Raw genomic sequence first — 12,311 nt, 5'->3', positions numbered from 1 at the left:
ATAGTATTACAGCCACATGTGTTGGTACGAAGATACAATACATACGAATGTCTTATACATACAGCATATAAGTCACTTAAAGTTCTCTATGTTTGTAAGAGCTGAATATATATAGTTATGCCTAATAGATACTAGTAGTAGTGCTAAGTAAATTGATAAAGAACACATACACAAAAAAACATATTATAGCAAAATACAGAAATAACGTATTCGCAATGGATACATACAAAATAAAGGATCAAAGTGATCCATACATGATGGAAGAAAAATATAATAATGGATGGGTGATATATGATGCAAATACTACCAAATCTATATGATGACAAATGCAGAAAATATATATAGAACGCAGTATAGTGTCTCTTGTTTCCTCCTAGTAGTAGCAAAGAATGGACCGCAGGACACCTCCTCAGATGAACTCAATGAAAGAGTATCATAGTTCTGTATATCAGAAAAACACAACAAAAGAGGGTAGTTAATTTTTAAAAATGACAACAGGGATGAGGAAAAAATAAAAGCCAAGACCCACAAGGAGTCAATGGTTACAAAAACGAAACAAAGCTCAAAGATTCGTTTAATCCATATGGAGACATTGTCCCAAGGGTCCAGATCCACCGAGACTCACATTGTGCGAGTTTTTGTTTGGTGGCCCCGCCTCTCGTACCGCATATGATATGATCAATCCCTCTCACCTTCAGCTTGGAGGGATCACATGCGTGGTGTGTTCTAAAATGTCGAGCCACAGGTTTCAACATCTCCAAAATTTCTGCCCCTGCTGCTCGCTTTATATCGGCCATATGTTCACGTACCCGCACCTTCAGCTCTCTGGAAGTAAGACCAATGTAAATCTTCGGGCACGGACATACAGCATAATATATGACGGCTTTGGTATTGCATGTGATGGAATGAGTGATATTAAAAGTTTTACTGCCAGATACATCGGTGAAAGTAGTGACATCTTCTATATTAGGGCACGCTACGCATCTTCCGCAGGGCTTACAACCCCATCTTGGACCCTTGGTCCCAAATGGATATTTAGTTTTTATTGGGTCATAGAAACTTCTTACAAGATGGTCTTTTAGATTTTTGGATCGTCTTGCAGTCACAGAGGGATATTTTGTAATAAACCTGTTTAGGGAGGGATCGGTCAGGAGAATAGGCCAGTATCTTTTGAGGATTTCCTTCATTTGAGGCCATCGAGAATGGTATCCTGTAATGAACCTGACTTGGTTCTGTTTCTCTGCCTTCTTTTTAGGGAAAAGCAGATCATCCCTAGAAGTCCCTTTTGCCCTACGATAGGCTTTTTTTATGGATCTAGCACTGTATCCTCGCTCTAGGAAACGACGTTTCAAATCTACTGCCTGTTTCTCAAAAAGCGAGTCAGAGGAACATATCCTCTTAATCCGTAAAAATTGTCCAATGGGGACCGCTGAAATGGTCTGTGGGGGATGAGATGAGGAAGAGTGGAGCAGTGCATTCACAGAGGTTTCCTTACGGAAGACGTCACTATGTATGAAGCCCCTCTCATCAGTGAAAATCTTCACATCCAAAAAATCCACACAACTAGGATGTGCTTTATGGGTGAATTTAAGGTTTATATCGTTCATGTTAAGGCCAACCATGAAGGAATCCAGATCCGCATGTGTGCCCTTCCAGATGACCAGAATATCATCAATGTAGCGGGCCCAGAAAAGGACCCGCGCCATTGATTCCTCCCGGTCATCTGAGAAAAGAGTCCTCTCCCACAGCCCCAGGAAAAGATTAGCGTAAGATGGTGCACACGCTGCCCCCATAGCTGTTCCCTGGAGCTGTAGGTAGAAATGATCATTGAACACAAAGAAATTGTGTGTTAGGATGTGTTCAAGCATCTGTGCAATAAATGCACATAATGATTTGTCAAGTTCTGATGTTGACAAAAAATACTGGACTGCTCTCAGGCCGTCTTCATGCTTAATGCATGTGTAGAGAGACTCTACATCGATGGTAACTAGGAGCATGTCACCATCAATGCTGATACCGCTGATCTTCTGCAAAAGATCAGCAGTATCGCGAATATACGATGGTAAATTGACCACCAGATTTTTTAAATGGTGGTCAATGAATCTGCATATCCCTTCAGTGAGACTGCCCCTGCCAGAGATGATAGGTCTCCCTGGTGGAATCCTCTCATTTTTGTGGATCTTAGGCAGCAGATAAAGGGTAGGAACTGTGGGTTCATCAATTGTAAGTGCCAAGTTGAGTTCTTTAGAGATAACATTGTCTTCCACTGCCTGCAGAAGTTTGATCTGCAACTCCCGTTTAAAGGCTGACAGAGGGTTGAAGGTCAGCCTCCTGTAGCAATGTTTGTCTCGCAGTTGTCTGTTTGCCTCTGCCTCATACATGACACATGGCCACACCACCACATTGCCCCCTTTATCTGCTGCCTTGAATACCACATCTTTGATTTTTTTCAATTGTTTTAAGCTGTTTCTCTCTAACGAAGTTAGGTTATCACATTTGATATATCTTGGGATGTTATAAAATTCTTGGGTTACTGATTTAATGAAGAGGTCCACCGCGGGGCATATACTAAGGGCAGGGAAGTTTTTTGACTTAATCCTAATGCATGCAGGAATATTACCTGCCGTTTCATCAATATTATGTTCTGCCAGCAAGTCTTCAAGCGCCTTGAGTGCCTGCTGTTCCTCAGATGTAGGGAACAGATCCCTGTCCACTGGTTTGTTGAACCATTTGTTGAAAATAAGTGAGCGGCCAAAGACATGTAAATCTTTTACTGCAGAAAACATATCAAAAGCAGCACTAGGTGAAAAAGTCAGGCCCTTGGCTATCAATTCCAAATCAATTTTAGAGAATACATGTGAAGACAAATTAATTACCTTTAGTTGACTACTCGGTTCTCGTACATCTGGTCGTTTTTTATTAGCTGCTTGTTTTTGTGCCAGTTTTCTTTTAGGCCGAGTGTTGAAGGTAGATCTATAAGGCATGGTATCGGTTTCACTCTGAGACGAAATAGAGGAGATGGAAGGAGTACGGTTGAGACCACCTGGGGCCTGGTTTCTTCTCCACCTGTATACTTTATTATTTTGGAAATCTCCAATATCTCTGGAAAATTTTCTGGACTTAATTTCTTGGATGTCTTTCTCCCACTCCACAAATTGGATATCAAGGTTATGTTTAAATTTGGACATACCATCTGCCGACATGAGTGGGAATAATTGTGCCTGTACACTTTCGATCTCTACATCCATGGCCAGTATCATTTTGTGGTTGAGGTCAACCAGAAGTTCCATGAATTTTCTGGAGCCCTGGTTGCATACCTCTTCCCACTTGGAGATAAATTCTTCTTCTATAATAGGAAAAGATGGGAAGATCTGAATTCTTAGACCCCTTGGGACAAGGTCTCTCTGGATATAATTTTCCAAGAAGGTTTTATTCCACCACACTTTCATGCGGCGGTGTAATAAATTGGTATATTTGTTCTGGAGCTCAGTCACGTTTCTGCACACATTAAAACCATGTATTGGGGACTCATCCTTAAAAACCTGTTCCATCTGAGAACGCCAGGCGCATTCCCTGGCTTTATAGTCCATGGGACCCGATGTATTGGACTCTGTGAGAACACAGAAAGAGTTAAGTATAAACAAATACAATACCACCGAAGAGGGGCACAGACACAGAGTGATGTTCAATATAAAGCAAAGTTGCTGAACAATATGAAATCTACTGTGTCTACGTCCCAGGTAATGACCAAGATACCTTGGTGCATCGATCAACAATAGATAAATCCAACAAAGAAAATGATCGACTGAAGCACGACAAATTAGTAACAAAATACAAAATTTTATTAACATGAAAACATGACAAAAGGTTAAAACTGGAACAGGGAATGAGTCACTCAATAAAAAGACATCGAGAGCAATCATGCACTGGATGTTAATGTGACATGAGTCTATACAGACTTGTTTATTTGTTGATACAGCAAAAGAAGATAGTGTGCGTGCCTATGCGGACCTGTAGCTAATAAAGCCTAGTGAATAATGGCAAAAAGACGGTCAACAAGGGATGGAATGCATGTGTGTACTATCTGGGTTGCCTCTATAAGAGTGTGTATGTAGAAATGATAATATTGCAGATACCTGAGTATAATGATTATCTGCGTATGTATAATAACCCAATGTACACCATAGTATGTTTTACAAGGTCAGTACTACAGGTAACATGCAACAATGTGTATAGACACACAACGAGGTACCAAGCCAGTACCAGGTAAGAAAGTCAGTAATAGCTCTATGACATACCAGTGGACATGATGAAGATGTCTGGACCCGACGCGCGTTTCGGCGACTGCCTTCGTCCGGGGTTAGGGTCAAGCTGCTAGAATCTACCAATATATGGAGCGTAGCTCAGGTGTTCGTGATGTAAGAGGAGGAGGAGGCACAATCAAGTGACGAAAAACGGCGTCTGGTGCGGGGTACCAAGATGGCGCTGCCCCACTTCCGGTCCGCGTCATCAGAGAGGAGCAGAATCCAATGTAATCCCTAGAAAAACAATGCAAGTCCTGGGACCCTCCGTTTTTTCCGGGGACAAAGGAACCCCAAAACGATGAGCCACCCATTGCACTGCACCCAATAAATTAGCACACACCGATGAACACGAGGGGCCTACGCATAGAAAGTCATCTAAGTAATGAATGACCGATGTGATCCCCGCCACATCACAAACCCCCCATTCAAGGAAAGTACTGAAAGCCTCAAAATAGGCGCAAGAAACCGTGCAGCCCATGGGAAGACAACGATCCACATAATATGCCCCATTCCAGTAACATACTAACAGTCTGACTATCGGGGTGCACAGGAAGAAGGTCTTTGCCATAAGCGCACCCGTCCCGTAGCGCCGTAGCCATTCCACCGCCGCATCAAATGACGTATAAACTACCGAGCACAGCTCTGGGGCGATGTCGTCATTAACAGACAACCTCCGCGGGTGAGACAGATGATGAATGAGCCGAAATTTATTCGGCCCCTTCTATGGCACGACCCCCAGAGGGGAGACCACAAGATCAGGGATTGGGATAGACAAGAAGGGGCCCGACATTCTTCCTAACCATACTTCCTTACACAACTTGTCCATAACCACCTCGGGATATTGCAGCGCTGATCACAAATTCTGCACCGAAAATGGAACCAGGTGAGGGGGGGAAGGGATTTTAAAACCAAACTGAAAACCGTGTAACAACATTCTGCCGCTCTCTTTGTTCGGGAACCTATTTAGATAGGGTTCCATCTCTACCCACTTCACCGGCGTCAGACCCATTGCTACCACTACCCCCACCTCTCCCCTTACCTTTTTTAAAACATTTTGCGGACCCATGTGAAGTCCCGCGGCAGGACGAACAGGAATGTTTAAACTTACAGGCCGCCCCAAACTTGCATTGGCCATCATTGAACTGCCAGCATAATCCCAACCTTCCGCCTGTCGCACTTCGGGTTTGACCGGTCTGTCCAGAGGAAAGGAGTGCCCAAACTTAGCCGGGGCCATCACCCTTAACCAATGCCCAATGTCCTTGTTATCCCATCTAATATTTGGACGAATTGCTTGTCTAAACTGATCATCATATCGCAACCATGTCTGCCCCCCATACGCCCGATGGGCCTCGCCTATCGCATCCATGTAACTGAAAAGGGCAGAACAATTTTCCGGTGCCTTTTCACCTATAACGCTCGCCAGAATGGCAAAAGCCTGCAACCAGTTCAAGAATGTTTGCGGGATTAACCGATATCTTCGCTTCTCCTCTTCCTCTTTTTTACTCTCCCACCTCTTACCTTTATCTAAATTAAATTTCTCTAAGGGGAGAAGGGAGAATATTTCCACATATTCATCCTTCCAAATCTTCTCCCTAACTTCCGGTTTTAAAGGAGCGCCCAAAGGTCCCTCGAAACAGACATACACCTCCCCTTTTGCCTTATCATCCAACCTCACCCTATCCACCTCTTTATATTTTTAAGTCTGTACCGATACCGTAACCCCACCCCCACCCCCCCGGGGGCGCTGCCCCTGAGGGGCGCACATCCTCTGCCAATGATTCACCCGACCCAAGAACCCACGCCGAGACCGGGGCAGGGGCATGCGACCAACCACCCTCACAACGCGCCAGCAAAGCTTTCACACAACCCAATAATTCGCGGACATCTTCCCCCTCGCTAGACGCAGACACCACCCCACTACTACCCGAATCTCTAACTGACCCCCCTTGGGAGACACCCCCAACCCCTGGGGACCTAAATATAGCAGGAAAAGTAGGAAAAGGTGATCCTGACTCAACGAGCTGCGTGGGCGCTAAGTTCACACCAGCCAGAGTGATGAAATCCCCACCACGACCTTCCACATCAGGCACGGCACCATCTTCAGCGACCTCCGGACATCTGGGACCAGGACCACTGCCGCAGGCTCTACAGCCGTTACCACCTTCTCGTACCTTGGGTACCATCGTCGCTGACTGGGGCCATCCCGACATCCTCTCTGCATCGTTATCATTAGCACACCTCTGCAGTACCGCCGACTGCAGCCTGTCCGTAAGCCTAGGGACATCATTCATGCGCCTGGCGGGCCGTCTGACAGGAGCATTGCCAGACCGGCCTACCGCAGCTCCACATGGTGTAGACCGGGAGACAGAAGCCCCCCCCTCTGTCCTTCTCTCTCTGCAGGGCTCGGCCTGCAAACAGGATTCCTCTCAGACCTGGACCCCCGCCCCCGGACAGTGGAATCGGAAGACCGGCCTGGAGGGTCCCTCGTGGGGCTCCTAAGCCTGCGCCGAATCCAAGGCAGCGCTTGCGGACTGAGGCGCTCTGGAGGCCGCGACCGCCGAAACCAAAGGGGAAGAGACGCCATCACTTCCGGTAAGAGCATCGCCGGGGGGGACATCCCAGGCGACTCTGCAGACCCTGCAGTCGCAAACAGGTCATGCCCGTATGCTACAGGACCCGTCCGGCCAAACTCCTCTATCCGCCACTCGGCGACGGTCCCTACGCTCAATATGTGCACGACAGACAAACAAGACAAGGGAACACAGAAGCAAAGGAATGTGGGGCAGATGCCCACGGCAACACCGTGAGCAACAGAGTAGTGAACGATCCGAGTCAAACCGGGAGTGTATGTGGTAACAAATGCAGAGCAGGAGAATAGTCAGTCAAGTCAGGGTCAATATGAAGCAGAGGTCAATGGTATCAGCAGGAACAGCAGAGCCAGGAAACAAGAGAATCACAGGCAAAGGACAAGCAGCAATAGAAGGTATAAGTAGATCAAGGGCGGGAGCTAGAACCATCTGGCCAGGCTGCGATAGGCTCTCCCACTGCTCAGCCTACCAGCCTGAGTGGTAGCAGATCGAGTCATTCTAGCAGACCTAGGAACAGATGCAGGCTGATTAACCACGGGCGTCGACACAGAAGCTGTGTCAGGCCAATCCTTCACACTTAACCTACGCCCCCTTTATGCCACTACCCCCTTTTCCTCCCCTTCTTCCCAAACCTATTAACCTCTAACTCCCCTGTAACCCTGGTCATGTTGGCCCTCCCCTACTCTTTTATCGTGTGTCCGGGCCCTTGCTGTCTGTTTAGGTTCACACCACTTTTGGCATATATGCCTACAAATTCAACAAACTTGCATTAGCCAACATATGTTTGGCCAGTATGCTATTTACTCACTAGTATTGAGGAGCACAGTCATCTGCGATTTTCAATAAAACTGTATGCAAACAAAAAATAAAATACCTCATGTTTTTTTTAATGGGTGCAGACATGTGCAACTATATTGGCATTTTGTTGCACACGTCTGTGGCATTCGTTCAGCAGAGTGCTTCAAACGCTCCCACTGTATGTAATCCGACATGGTGTATAGTCCAGAAGTGAAAGATTTGTTGAATATTTTTGGTGCTAAAAATCTTTCAGTAAAGCAGAATACAATGCAATTGACTTGGCTTTACAAACCACATTCACACACAGCAATAAAAAAATTAGGGCACATTTAAATTTATTTCAGTTTTTTTACACCAAAGGGTAAAATGTGTGGCAAAATTTGATGCAACATAGGCATGTAACACATGCATATTCGTTTTAGGTTTGCAGCAGATTTACAGCCATATCCATGGCTAAAATTTTCTGAACATACCCTGAATATAGGTGTGTGTTGGGTAAATATACATATGTTTAGCGTCTAGCAATAAGGCTATGTTCACATCTGTGTCGGAGGCTCTGCCAGGGGCCTCCGTCGCAGATCCGCCAGTGTTTACAGCATGCTGCGCTATTGTGTCCGATAAAATCACAGACACCCCGACGGAAAGCCGACGGAACCTATTATAGTCAATAGGTTCCGTCGGCAAGCGTTGGTTCCATTAGAACAACGGAACAGCACAACGGAGGTGTGAACAGAGCCTAAGGAGTTGTATGGATCACTGGTATCTAACTACTACATCTATTGATTATATACAATTTACAACAATGCTAAACTTTTACGTATTTAGCCAATTTTACAGTATTTAGTAGAACATAATACCAAATATCTATAGCCTCAATGATAGGACCACAATTATCTAAAAGAGACAAATTTTACACACTGTTTTAGTGGGCTTCCCTAGGGGTGTACGACCTGTGCAGTTTCACAGTGCACATCAGCACTTCTGAGTACAAGGGGTGCTGTCACTGTCAATAAACAGGCTGCAGGAGCATCTACAGATTACTCTGTGATGTATCGCCCTCCTCTTCACACTGCAAAAATCGATCAGGAATAGTTTGAGGTTCATGACAAAGAGTTGACTTGGACTCAAACTTCCCCAGATCTCAACCTGATTGAGCATCTGTGGGATCTGCTGGAAAAACAAGTCCGATCCATGGGGTACCCACCTCACAATTTAAAGGATTTGATGCTAACATGCTGGTGGCAGATACCATCAGAGGTATTGTAGAGTCCTCTATGGTGGCAGAGCTGTAATGGCAACACGAGGGGGAACTAAACAATATTAAGCAGGTGGTTTTAATGTCATGGCTGATGGTGTATATGCAAATGTATCATACTGTGATAGTATATTTATGCATTGTGGCTTTCACATGATCTTTGAAAAACTACAGTGTTTGTGTACAGTATATAGCAGTATGATATGTAAGTACAGTATATAGCAAAAATTACATTTGAGTACAGCATGTAGCGTCAATATATGTGTACATACAGTATATAGCAATATTTTATCTGTTTACAGAATCTAGCAATAATATACAGTATGTGGGTATAGGTTTTACCAGTTTAATTTGTGCACCATATATAGCAATATTATATGTGAACAGTATATATAGTGATTTTATATGTGTTAGGTATATATAGCGATATGTGTACAGTATATAACAATATTATATGTGACTAAAGTATATAGAAGTACAGAATAAAGCGATAATATAACTGTGTACAGTATATTATACAGTGCCCACCAAAAGTTCCGGAACACCCTCATAAATTTTGAACGGCTCGAGGTAGAGGGTTGAAATTTGGTGGGATGTAATGGGGTTATAAAATCTACCAGTTAACGCCAAAAAAAACACCCCACGCCCTTTAGAGAGGTGGGGTGGGCAGGGGCAGCAAAATCTTAAATGGCACGGGGGGGTCGAGTGGGGGCTCATTTGAAAGCTACAGTATATAACAATATTATATGTGTGTACAGTTTATAGCGGTATTATATTCTCACATATAATATATGTGAGAATATTATATCCTCACATATAATGCTGATATTTTATATCATTATTATATGTGTACAGTGTATAGCTATATTATATATGTTTACAGTATATAGCAGTATGTGTATATACGATATAGACATTTTATAGGTGTATGTTATTAGCAATATTATATGTATGTACAGTATGTAGCAGTATATGTGTAAAGTATATAGTGATATTGTGTACAATATATAGCAGTATTATATATGAGTACACTATATTGCAGAATTATATGCGAGTACAGCATATAGCAGTATTATATATGTTAGGTATATAGCGATATTTTATGTGAGACCAGGATATATTGTAGCAGTATTATATGCGAGTACAGCATGTAGCGATATTATATGTATGTACAGTATATAGTGATATATGTAGGTATAGTGTGTTTATAGAGTTATTATGTGTGTGTGTACAGTATTTAGTGATATTATATGTGTATAGTATATAGCTTTTTTATGTGTACAATATTTAGTTATATTATGTGTTTACGTATATAGAGTATGATAGTTATACTATACGTGTACAGTATATAGCAATATTAGTGAGTACACTATTGCAGAATTATATGTGAGTACAGCATGTAGCAACATTATGTGTGTACTGTATATAGCGATAATATGTGTGTACACTAGGGATGTCACGATACCAGAATTTGGACTTCGATACTGATACTTCGTTTAGTATTGCGATTTTGATACCAATTTCGATACTTTTGCCAACAGTAATAAAAAAAATTCTTCCGTTTTCTGAGGTGAGGCGCGACGTGTGATGAATTTTGAACGCGCCTCACATTAATAGTAATTAATCCCATCATGTTTCTCAGTCATAATGGGTTAATGTGTGAGGTACATGATGGGGTTAATTACTATTAATGTGAGGAACATGGAGGTTAAATTCATCGCACCTCGCGCCTCACATTAATAAGTGATAGAAAGCTGTGTTTATTTCATTTTTTTACAGCGTACACATCATAAATGATGCTAAAAAATTGTTGTGCGCGGCATTACTGAATGTGTGAATATTTTATGTATTGAGACTTATTTTAATCTTTATTGTAAAAAAGGTGAATGTGTATTTTTTTTTAAATTTAACAATACTTTGTTTTTACTTTATTTTTAAACTTTAATGTACTGACATATATGAGCTATGTGCCAGTACATTAACCTGTGGACAGATAGCACACAGGCAGTTGTTAGGACATACTTGGGTATGTCCTAACAACATGAAATATGGTAAGACAGCCCTGGGGTCCGTCAATAGACCCTGGACTGTCTACCCATATATGGTATGGCCCTCGATCGCGTCACAGGAATTCCCTGTGACGCGATCCAGGGGCATCCCCCCTTCTCATTTTCTCCTGAATGCTGCAGTCAGCTGTGATCGCAGCATTCAGGGGAATAACAGCGGAGATGAGAGGTTTCTCTGATCTCCGCCGTTATAGAGCGGGGCTGCGGCTGTGTAATACAGCCATTGCCCCGCTCCTGACAGGAAGTGCGTGCGCAGTCAGCATGAGGAGGTGCGGCCGGCGCTGCACTAATGAGCGGCAGTTCAGGCACTGGAGACAGAACATGGGGGTGTTTTGCAGTACGCCCACCATGTTCTGTCTCCAGTGCCGCCGCTCATTAGTGCAGCGCTGGCCGCATCGCATCATCCTGACCCCGCAAACTTATCATGACTCAGGAGCGGGGCTGTGGCTGAATTACACAGCCGCAGCCGCGCTCCCATACATTCATGTGTTACTATACTGAGCTGGGCGGCTGCGCAGCTCAGTATCGAAATACAGGAAATAGCGGTATCGAACAGTTTAGGGATGCACAGTATCGAAACAGTATCGAAGTTTCGATGCACCGTGCATCCCTAGTGTACACTATATAGCAATATTATACAGTATGTGGGTATAGTGTATATTAGATTATATGTGAGAACAGCACATAGCGATATTATGTGTACAGTATATAGCAATATTATATGTGGGTATAATATATAGTATATAGTATTACGTATATGTGTACAGTAGTTAGTGATATTATGTGTGCAGTATATAGCGATATTATATGTGGGTATAGTATATAGTATATGTGTACAATAGTTAGTGATACTATATGTGTGCAGTATATAGCGATATTATATGTGGGTATAGTATAGCAGTATTATATGTGTGTAAATTATTTGGTGATATTATAAGTCTGTACAGTATATAGCAGTATATTTTGTGGCCAGTATATAGAAGTATTATATGTGAGTACAATATTTTGTGATATTATATGTATAAAGAAAATAGCGATATTGTGTGTGAGTACAGTATATAGCAGTTGTATATTATATGTACTGAGGTAGAATGTAAATGGCGCCAAAATAAACATGCACAGGGTATCCTCTAGCCTAAGGCCGACCCTACTGTTTTATCTTCATTTACATATGCAATAGAAATGTCCATACAGTTATCTCGCTGGTGTCTAGAGATTATGCTAAATGGAAAGTAAATATTTCTGGTTACTTTCCTTCAAAGTCGTGCATTTCTCACTACAAATATTAAGCTGATAGATT

At 43.0% G+C, this 12,311-nt stretch overlaps 1 long non-coding RNA gene across 1 annotated transcript; it reads right to left on the bottom strand.

Annotated features, from left to right (window-relative positions):
• Window positions 1-227: 227 nt before the first annotated feature.
• LOC142741139 (uncharacterized) lies at window positions 228-2,768 on the bottom strand. The gene is made up of 3 exons (XR_012881011.1): window positions 2,621-2,768; window positions 693-825; window positions 228-441 (listed from the first exon to the last, which is right to left on the bottom strand). It is a non-coding gene; the product is annotated as an uncharacterized LOC142741139 (long non-coding RNA).
• Window positions 2,769-12,311: the final 9,543 nt, after the last annotated feature.

The sequence above is a fragment of the Rhinoderma darwinii genome, chromosome 2, assembly GCF_050947455.1.
Source record: "Rhinoderma darwinii isolate aRhiDar2 chromosome 2, aRhiDar2.hap1, whole genome shotgun sequence".
NCBI classification, from domain to species: Eukaryota; Metazoa; Chordata; class Amphibia; order Anura; family Rhinodermatidae; genus Rhinoderma; species Rhinoderma darwinii.
This window is presented reverse-complemented; position numbering and strand designations above follow the sequence as displayed.